This window comes from Oenanthe melanoleuca, chromosome 1A (genome assembly GCF_029582105.1).
Source record: "Oenanthe melanoleuca isolate GR-GAL-2019-014 chromosome 1A, OMel1.0, whole genome shotgun sequence".
In the NCBI taxonomy this organism is placed as follows: domain Eukaryota; kingdom Metazoa; phylum Chordata; class Aves; order Passeriformes; family Muscicapidae; genus Oenanthe; species Oenanthe melanoleuca.
The window spans coordinates 25,324,026-25,334,869 of record NC_079334.1 but is presented as its reverse complement, the minus strand read 5'-3'; positions in this window follow the sequence as shown (position 1 = coordinate 25,334,869).

Here is a 10,844-nt window from a genome sequence, read left to right as displayed (position 1 = left end):
CCGTCCTCCAGCCTGTGCAGAAAGAGTCTCGAGGTGTCCTTTGTCCTCCAGATATACCCTGCCACCAGGTGACATCAGGACACCAGCCGTGGGCGGGCATCTGCACGGCAGGGTGAGATGGGGGCAGCACTGTGGGACCAGAGTGGTGCAGGCACAGCTCCAGGAGGGTCTGAGGAGCAGCAGAGCCTCTGCACACTCCTGAGGGGTGATGTGCCTCTTTCTGCAACAAGGTTGGGGCTTCTCTGGAGCTTCTGGGGGGACATTTCTGGAGAAGCAAGGAGAAATAAAGAAATAACCTGCACCTGGGTGGTGCTGCTTCTTGGGAACACACGTGTCTGCACGTGTCAGGGAAGGGAGGATTCCCTATCCCTCTCCTGTGCTAGGGAATGCCTGAGGGGCTTCCAATAAACGTATCAGAGGTGCTGCAGGGACGAAGACACACCTTGCATGCAGCTAGCCCAGTGCCAACAGGGCTGAGTCCACTTGAGGGAGTCATAGGGAATGCTGCTGAGATGCTGCCAGGGTCAAGCAAAGCAGATGGGAGGGCAGGGGGTGGATGGGGAACCTTTGTGTTGCATGTAGGTGTCCAGCCAGTCACTCCTGAGACTCAAGGTGCTGGGCTGAGGCAACAGCTGGGTCACATCTGGGTACCAATAGCATTGTTACTGTGAGGGGCCCTCAGAGGTAGAGCTCAGCAAAACAAAACTCCATGCATGGTCATGCACACTATTTTATACCCATGTGTTTTAATAGCCTGGAAGATCAGTGTCAGAGATGTGGAAAGCGCTGGTGGAGTCTCAGGATGAAAAGAGAAGGTCCAGAGTCCTGCAAAAAGGTGCTGGAAGATCATCCTCATCCTCATCCTCATCTGCAGCAGTGCCTCAGTCATGGCCTGTAGCTGTCTGGCTGGAGGTCTAACCACAAGGTTAGCCACCCTCAGGGGCTCTGGGCCCTGGTGAAGCACCTCACACTTACCCATGTTGAGCATCTACCTCACTACAAGATCAGAGCTGGCAGGACTGAAAATAACCCCAGTGAATGGAGTGGCACCAGGAGCATCAGAGCAACAAGGACAGAAGGAAACCAGAGTGTGGGTTTGTTTATGATGGGTGGGATTTGTCTTTGGGTGAGGTTGGAGGAGGGGATTTTGGAGCAGCCATGCCAGCCAGGGGTGTGACCAAGAAGGGACAGAATCTCACTGATGTGACAGACCCTGGCAGTGAACACCAGTCCAGCACAGTGCTGGTGCTGAGCAAGAGTCCCATAGCTGAGGCCTCTGACCTTTCAGATGGCTGAAGTTAGACAAGATAAATCCTTCAGTGAGGCTCTCAGCTTACATTAAAAAAATCAATAAGGTCCTAGCCCTTGAGTGGGAGCTGAGAAGCTGGGAAGTAAATGCTAGATGTAGCTGAGAGGCTTTCAATCTAGCAGAGAAGGAGCAAACACACTTACATTCCCACACATTTGAGACAATCACACAGCTCTCAGAGGCTTGTGCAGTAATTTCTGGGCACAGGAAAGAGAACGGGGGCAGCATCATGTTGGCATCCTCTCCTCCCTGTGATGACTGGAGCTTGTACACAAATGTGTGGGGATTGATTGCACTCATCCTCCTCTGACAGCACAAGTGATTGCTGTGGGCAGGGACCTGCTTGTGTGGATATAAAGAGGTGCAGCCTGCTGGCAGCAGACTCACTCCCATCCCTGCTGCTCATTCCCATGCCTCCATCTGCTGCAGACAGGTTTCCAGGGGCTCCCCCTCCCCTTCTGCCTTCTTTTATGTAGGTAAAGTTGCTGGGGAAATCAGCTGTACAGCCCTCTACTCCTCTTTCCTGAAGCTTAAAAATTTACATATGTTCAGGCTATTTGTTTTCAAAATAGTCCCTTTGTTTTCCTGTTTTCCCAAAGAAATCTGTCTCGTTTCCCTTTAACAAAAGTGGACTGTGGGAAAAAATTTCCATGGCGTCACATGAAGATATTTTTTTTACCACTGACAAAACATGACAGAAACTCCCTAAAGGGCCTCACTTCTCATGTTCTTTCTTATCTCCCAGGATTATCAGTCCTCTCTCTCCATCCATCCTCTCTCTCCCTTCCCCTTAGAAAGCATTTACTTTGCAGATTTGTGGTGCACAGCTTCTTTTCAGAGCAAGAGGCACCTGCTTCATGTTTGTGCCTGGCTGCCACAGCACATGGATAACAAGTCCTGCCCAGGGACTGAGTACCCAATCCCTGTCCCTCCCTGCCCAGGCTTTTCTTCCCCAAGAAAGCCACTGCCAACTTTTTTGGCCACAACAGTTGCCATTTGATCCAGACCAGAAACCATGGTGTCCAGGTGGTAGCAGGAGTGCAGTCCTCGTGGCCTCAAAGGGAAACTCCTGAGCTTCATCACCTCTGGCCAGATTATATTCTGTTCCAAGGAATCACTTAAACATCTCCAAGGTTTCTGACCCTATTTATGAGCTGGTGTAGCCATGGAAACAGTAGTTATGCCAGAAATAGCAGCTCACTTGAATGACAAAGAAAACACAAGTTTACAAGACAGTGATTTTTCCAGAGGCTGGCTGAGCTCATGGGACTGTGGGAGGAAATCCCAGCTGAGGCACAGACTCAGGGATGCAGCTGATAAGGGCTGTGGTTGGTGTGGGCCACAATAACTTTTGAAATGTATCTCCACAAGCTTGTGCCACATACCTGGGAGACTTTGTGCCTCATTGATGGAGATTTATCACTTGCCACAACAATACACCTAACTGGAAGTGAGCAGAGAATTAACCAGGCAGTAAAATGTTGGCTTCCCTGCCCAAAACAGGCAGCCTACCAAGTGCCTCTGGATCCCTGGTGAGGGAACCATGGCAGGATCTGGATTTAGAATGGGATTCTGTTGGTCTAAGATCAGTGAGGCTGACATGTCAACAGTGTTTTGGTGAGAAGCTCAGTGTAGTAAGGTGCCTGCAGATGAGGACTCACATGCTGTCATCCTCCTCCTGCAATGCTGACCATGTTCCTAAGCCTCATGTCATTTGTGCTAGAGTAGAAAAGAGAAACAGATACAGGGGATTGGGCTTTCCCTGGCACAGATATTTGATTGTTTGAATACATGCAGATCAGTCCATTAAAAATGAGAGAAGAAGGCATACTTGTGGAGAGTTTTATCATTTTTTCTTCAGGAAATCTTGCAAGTTATTTTGGTGTTGGGATTAAGCATCTATAAGAGCCTGCAATAAACAGGGTGTGCTGACTTTGGGAATCTGTGCCTGCTGCTGGATACAAGTTATGTTCAGCATCACTGAGCTCAGCTTGCAGAAGAGCCTGATCTTGGTACTCATTTCCACTCATACCCTGGAGGCTTTTCTGGCAACAGGGCAGAAATGAAAGAGGCTGAGGTCTGTTTTTCCATTACCAGGGCTCAAGAGGGAGATTTCCATGACCAACCTAGAGAAAAGGGTCCTTTGAGGAAATATAGATCAAGTGATAAGGTTTTGCTGAACCATCAGCAACAGTTCTGTCCATGCTGCAAACTAGATATTGGGGACATAACTAAGTCCTCAAGCCAAATGGCCATTGCCAAAGCTTCCTCAGGAAAACTGAACTCCCTGCTTTTCCTTATTCAGTTAAGGGTGCTCTACTTGTACACATCAGAACATCATTACAGGCCCCATGCTTCCAGGCACAAATGCTTTAGGACATTCTGGGTATTTTTATAGCAGATGATATAAAACCATGTAGTCTGTCCTACACTTCATTAGTTACCAGAGTTATTTTTTCTTCTCAGCAGTGAGTCTGGCCTTTCTCGGAACAGATAACCAAGTCTTAGTATCTCACACTCACAAGACTGTTATGTTAGCAAGATTTTATTAACTTCTCCCTGACATAAATAAAAGAAAAACCAAAAGAAATATTCTCCTCTCTGTTGTTTTTTTTTTTTTTTTTTTAATAGCCTTTTTCACCATCAGAGAGAGAACTATGTTTATATTGTTTTTATTTTTAAATATAGAAGAGATGGTGGAGAGAAATTTCCTTGACCTGCAGATGAGACTCAGCCATGCAGGCATCTGCTGAGTAGACTGATGTTCTTGTCCATGCAGCACAAAAAGCTCAGTTGTTTCTAACTGCTTTGTGATGCATTGTTTCAGAGCATCCCCATGCTCATTGCAAAGTTGTCCCAAGAGAAAGCAATATCATTAGTGAGCATCCTTTCTGTGCACTAACTTTGCTTAATGTCTGCATCCAGGCTGTTGGTAATGACACAACAGGACTGGCTTTGTTAGACCATTTTAAAAAGCATCCTTTCTTCCTTGTTTTCACTCTGCCCACAATTAAAATACCTGCTTTTTCATTTATAAGATTCTTTTTCTCCTGAATGGCATTTACAGAACAAGCTCAACATTAATATATTGAACCAAAACTTAGCATTTTCCCTTTTTCTATCAAACCCAGGTAGTTAATCTGGTTATCTATGTGACTGCTATAAAGCAGAGCTTGTGTTTGCCCTAAAAATGTACCTGAATCACAGAGCTTCCACAGTATTGTCTCAAGGGTCTTATTCAGATTTTTCCTTTCTCATAATTGATTCCTTCTGCATGAATTACATGCCATGTACCTGTGAACAGCAATTAAATGGCACACTAGCACTTTATAAAATGATCAGGCATTGAACTAAACAAAGAAGTAATATTGCCTTGTTGAAAAAAAAAAAAGAAAGAGTGTGTTTTTATTTAAACAGAAATTAGATAGTTCCAGAGCTTTATTCAGTTTAAAACAGTGAAGAAAATGATTCAGTGTCACTGGGCTAAGAAGAGAAATTGTACACAAATTAGCTCCAGATGTCTTCTTTCCTGACAGCTCCTTTTCTCCTCTTGTTTTTTTGTTTTTTCTTTTTGAATGATCGATTCTTTCTCCTTGGCAACCAGCAGCCCAATAAAAGAAGGCTTTCCTAAACATTTTGGTAAAATGTTTCTTTCTTCTTCTTCTTAAGGGGGCACATATCTTCCTGTGGCTTTCACACCATGCAACAGGCATTCTTCCTTCCTCCTCCTACCACATAAAAGCACCTCTGTGCAGTCTCATCCAGTCCAGCCCTTTGCCATCATTATTATGATTTTTTTTTTTTTCACGTAACAGTTGAGGCTTTCAGAAAGAAATGATTGCTTCTGGGGAGCATCTCAAACTCTCCTTGGGAACATTTGACTAATGGGCAGAGGAGGCAGCTCCTCCTGCTCCATTATCTTGTCTCTTGGGTTGCTGCTCACCTCCCAGACACTTGGATGCTAAATGCTCTAGCTGCCATGTGATAGCAGATCCCTGGTGGAAATAACTGTGGAAGGGGAAAAGCCAGAGGATGAAAATCTGAATCAATTAAAAAAAATAATTTCTCCTTTTATTGCTTAGGTGTACTGCTAGTACTAAGCCCTCAGGATCTTGCACAAGTGTAGAGCTTGATGTTGTAATGTTTGTTTGTTTGTTCATTTGTTTTTGTTTTTGTTTTTAATGGACTTTCACTGTCAGATTCTAACCTTTTATTTTTTTAAATTTAGATCCTCTGCACTCTAGAGGTACACACCTCTACAAAGTGTGTTGAAGCTTTTTACTGGGGGGCTGCTAAGGATATTTCTGTACCAAGGACCTGGAATTGCAGCTTGCTTTCTAGTCCAGTCAAGCACCATAAACACACCATAGAAAAAGTGAATTATTTCGTAGTCATCACTGCATGTGGGGCATGCACATGTTGCACAAAGGATGTGCTGACAGTTTTGTATACACTAAGATTTATTTGTGGCACACTGACAGCTGATGGCATATTTTAACTGTAATGCTGGAAGTTATTTCTAGAAAGAAAAAGAAAATAAAGGAAAAGAAGAGAGAGAGAAAAAGGAGAATTTCCCCCCACTAGCCAGCAATGAAAGGGTCCCACAGGAACATCCTCCTCTGAGGACTTCAATGCTGCAGGTGAAATGACCAGTATGGTGATTTCTTGCCATGCTTTCCCTTAGCATGATATGCTTCTCATCAAGACCCACTTAAACTCCTATGGGTTATTTCTGGGTGTGTTTCTATTAGATCGGGAGGAGAACACTCATCATGTGCAAATGTTGCACATTCATTGCTTGTTAATCTTCTGTGAATATATAGCACTGGATAATATTTACTGAGAATTTAAATAGCCACCAGTTCTTTTGTTGAACACCACGTTTGTTTTTCTCCTTTGTACACGGAAATCTGCAATACAAGAGAAAAAGAAGGAGTGGGAGGAACAGCAATTCTCACACCAGTTCTTCCACAAGAATCCAGCATAATAACACTGTGGGGGTTTATGGAGGCAGGGCTGTGAGAGCAATAATATGTGAACAGCACAACTGCAATAAAGGAAAAACATTGCCACAGAGAGGCTGGTAATTATTGTCTCATGGCTTTGAGAGATGTGATATAGCTGCAAGCAGCATGCCCTGAGCTACAGGCAAAGCACAAAGGTACATAAGGCACCTAAGAGCTAGCCAGAGGCTGGACACAACCTGACTAGAAGCCATAAATTCCAGGATGAAATCAAGTTCCTTGTTGAGAGTACAGTTTAGCACAGGAATGTCAGGGTGCAGCTGGCAAGGGAGATTTCCCAAGGTCAGCAGAGGAGGAGAGGATGCCACAGCTCTCCTAATTTAGTCCCAGCTTCAGCTCTGGCTGTTTCAGAGGAAAGTCACAACACAGGGAGGAATGCTTGAATAAATACCTCCTAACACCCTGCTTGGTGATCAGCTTAGAACTGAGATTTGATTACACTTGCTGAGATTTGACCTTACATAACCACCTGTTTTCTGAGAGGTCCTAAAATAATCCAGTCCCCTTTTAAATCCAGCTCTGGGGGGTGATTTCTCTAGGACACCTGCACCTGCAGAACCCTGACTTCTGCCACGGCACCTAGAGAGGGATGGAGAGAAAAGCTGCTTTCCTGCACACTAAGCTCTGGAGTGCAGGGGATGCAGAGAAGACACCCCTGCTCCCTGACAGGGACCATCTCCCTTTCACCAAGCCCTGTCCTCTCACTCACCCCCTCCTACCAACACAGCTCTCCCTCTGTCTCCTTCACTGAGCTGCTCTGTTTCAGGATAGCCCCTGGAGGAAACTGGCTCTGTTTTGCCCCCACCCTCCCAACCCCAACAAAATCCTTTTCCTTCCTCTCTCTTCCTGTTTCCCTTGTTCCCTCAGGGGATTGTGAAGTGACATGTGAAGTCTTTGCACACCTTCAGGCTTGTGATGGGGGTTATGGGATTAGCACTTTAACAAGCCTGAAAGCTGCTTAGACAAGTATTAAATCTCCAATCTCTCCATCTTTCAAAGAAATCACTTCTGGAGGAGATGGAGAGATGGAGCACGCAGTCATGTTTTCAGGGTCAGCTCCTCATGCAGCTGAGAGCTCTCAAGTCCAGTGGCTAGGTGGTTTGAAAGGATTCCCATGGGATTTGGGGTTGGAAAACCCAGTTAAACCCTTACAAGGGGCACCTCAAAGTGCCTTCTCTCTCTTTGCTCTCCATGCTGAATACAGGCTCCCTTGCCTGGAATTTTACCTAGCCTCCATCCCTTCCTCCCCTTCCCACCCCGAGGGCTGCACACTCCTTTGCAGCACTTCAGAAGGGGTGAGTAGCACCAAGTAAGAAGAAAACAGGCACCACTTCTAGGCACAACAGGATCAACCTTACAATGCTGACTTTTAAAGCCAGTCCTGGGGCAATTCGTGCCTGTGTTTTATTCAGAGGGGATGAATTCATGCTTCATTGGCTTTGGTATCACCTGTTTATCCCGCTTAACTGAGAGTCTGAGAAGGCAGTGCTGGGATTACCAGAGCTAGTGGCACCTCGTGGTGCAGTGAATGCTCTCCCACATGGCAGGGAAAGGTCTCATGTCTGAGCTCCCTGACCTGTCACCTTGCCCATTCCCAACCCCTCGTGACTGCGTCAGGACTGGATTACCTCCTCCCACCTCTGGGGAAAAGAGCATCTCTGCCATCTGGGGACACCATCTGGGGACACCACCTAGGGGACACCCAGGGCCAAAACTGACGCTCACCTTGCAGCACCTGTGACGTGAATTTGCTGAACTGTGAGGCTGTCATCCCAGCGTGTCACCTGTAGCCTTCCTGGAGACTGTAAAAAGCTTGAGGAGGAGGCAAAACTCATTACAGTGACAGGATTCAGCAACTTTATTCATTAGAGAGAAATAAAAGTTAGTAACACTATGTACCGAGTTCAGTGAAAATGCAAATTAGTAGTTCCAAAACAAATCACTTTACAAGAGCAGCATTAAAAAGTATTACTCTGTTGAGCCTCTTAAAGTCACAAAAATGGATTCTCTACCTGGCTGAAATCTCTTTTTTTATTTTTCCCCTCAGAGCTTCCAGCCTGGGAAATTTCAGCTCCAGATTAGACAGGTTGGAAATTACAAGTAGGTGGAAATAAGAGATTCTAACAGGTGAAATTTTTCTGGATTAGTCACTTCTAAAGGTCATGAAGTAGTTCTGTTCCTCAAACACAGCAACCTGTTCCACAGAAGATGGAGATGACATTTAGCAGCACAAAGCTGCAATGTACCACCACTGTAGAAAATACAAATCCAGAAATACTGGATACCTAATGGCAGCAATCCAAATGCAAAGAGGAAAAAAAAGCCTAATTTTTAAAATCTTACAGTTTTAAAAAAAGTCAAGGTCTGTTGTTTCCAATAGGGTGCTACAGACATATATGACTGTTGGGAATACAGGCTGCGTAGTTGAAGGATATGAATTTAAAAATTTGCATAAACTTTTTGAAAGAAACTTAGACACTAGCAGTTGATCATGCCAATTAATGTGGTCTACTAATTGTACAATCTACTGTTATCAGAGGGGTAAAATTAAAAAAGACCTAATCATAATATTTTAAATAAAAAATTAAATTTTCCAGCTAAGAACACATTTGAAATTTTATCATGTTTTTTGCAATAAAGCAGGTACACTTTAGCTGTTGTCCCTGCCTCCTTCTGTCACAGACAAAAGAAGTGGCTGGGGTTGGACAATGTCTGCCAAGAGATGATCTTCATGGCATGGCATCAGTTTGTCAAAGATTAAATACTCGGTGGTAGAGATTTGCTTTCAGTGATGTTCTGCTCCATTGTGGTTCAAACCTTTCCTTTCCTCCAGCAGAGCAGTGACGTGGATCCCCAGCAGGATGCTGGATATGCTGACCCAAAGGATCAGAAGCCTGGCTCTGCATTCCCATCTGCTTGGCATAGTGCGATTCCAACATCTACAGCTCCTTCTCACACTGCTCACCAACGGGAAGAGGAGGCACAGAGCAATTACATGATGTCCCCATGATTACACACTGACTAATTTCTAATTTAGGAATGAAGTCTGTTTCCCCTGCTTGCTGGGCAGATGAACCCATATAGGCTGAATGTACATACCTATGGTGGCACACAGCCACACATAGCTATACCTTTATGTGTATTTGTGGACAAACTGAATTTATGCTCACATGTGTTTAGAAATACTGTGCAAATAGCTACACAAAGGCACATGAGTCTAGTGTTTAACTAAAAAGAAACCCACAAAAGAGACCAAGCTAATCTCGACTATTCCTCAGCAAGAATGATTGCAATAACACTACTTAAAATTGCACTGTACACAGTTGCTAAAACCAAGGTACTTTCCAACCAAGCTATGAATGAACAGTAACCTCAACCCACATCTCCTCTCAGCTAAACTGTGTTCAATTTCTAAACTGAAATCAGAGAGGTAAGAGAGTTAGTCCACACAGCAAAGAAACCAAGACAAGAAGCTGATGTACAAGACACAGGGGCTTCCTCAAAGCTTTCCATAGTTAACACATCCAACTCTTCACATCTTTCCCAGGCCAGGACTGCTTAAATGAATGATATGAGCTGCCATAAAGTGGCACTGCAGTTGAAAGAATTTGCTCTGTCCTTTCCTCAACCCCATCCCACTAAGCACCTGGCATAAAGGTTTAGCCACGTTTGTCCATTATGAACAAGTACGAGGAAACCTATCTGGGTTGAAAACTAACCAATATATACTTACACATTTGCTTACATGTTTTTTCCCCTGGTACCATTTGAACTTATCTCAGTACAGTATTCAAATCAGGTCCCTTGTGCTGGCCCAAGGGAAGGGTTAGTGTAGCAGTGAAAAAGAGTGGCAGAGAATAAAATATTTTTTCTTGATGGTGAAACTAATTAATGGAAGCTTAAAATGTTTCTGAGGCTATAGTCCCTGATAAATGGGGATCCATTGTCAGACAGACATATGCTCTGTTTTCCCCTTGAAATTAATGAGGTAAGAATCATTGTGCCACCCATAACCTAAATGAAAGCAATATCTGGCTGAAAAAAATCATCCCCCTCTTCTGAGATCTGTTCATTCCTGAAGAAGAGCCCTTTTCCTCAGTTGTTTACAACCTTTAAAAATTTGTTTACAATAAACACTTCTAATGGCTATGTGGTTCTGGGGCAGTGAGTGTAAGCCCATTGGCAATAGATATGCTTTGCTTATTTTGCTGCTGTAAATGCATTAAGAGCAGTCTATCAGTCATTGCAGGCCCAGATTTGTCATTTGCAAGCCAATGATCTAATTTGTTGTGCATTGAGGACTATGTACATGAAGGATTTATGCGACTGAGGAGCAAGGTGGGCACTCCATGAGGGGCAAAGAAAGAGGAAATCTGCTGATATTTCAGCAAGCAAGCGATGTAAAATCTTTTTGATCGTTTAAGCAACCTGGGGAAACGAGAGCTTTTTCTTCCTGAGGTAGCTGATCTTTGAAACTGCTTGTGTGAGAACGGCTGGGAGTTGGGAACAAT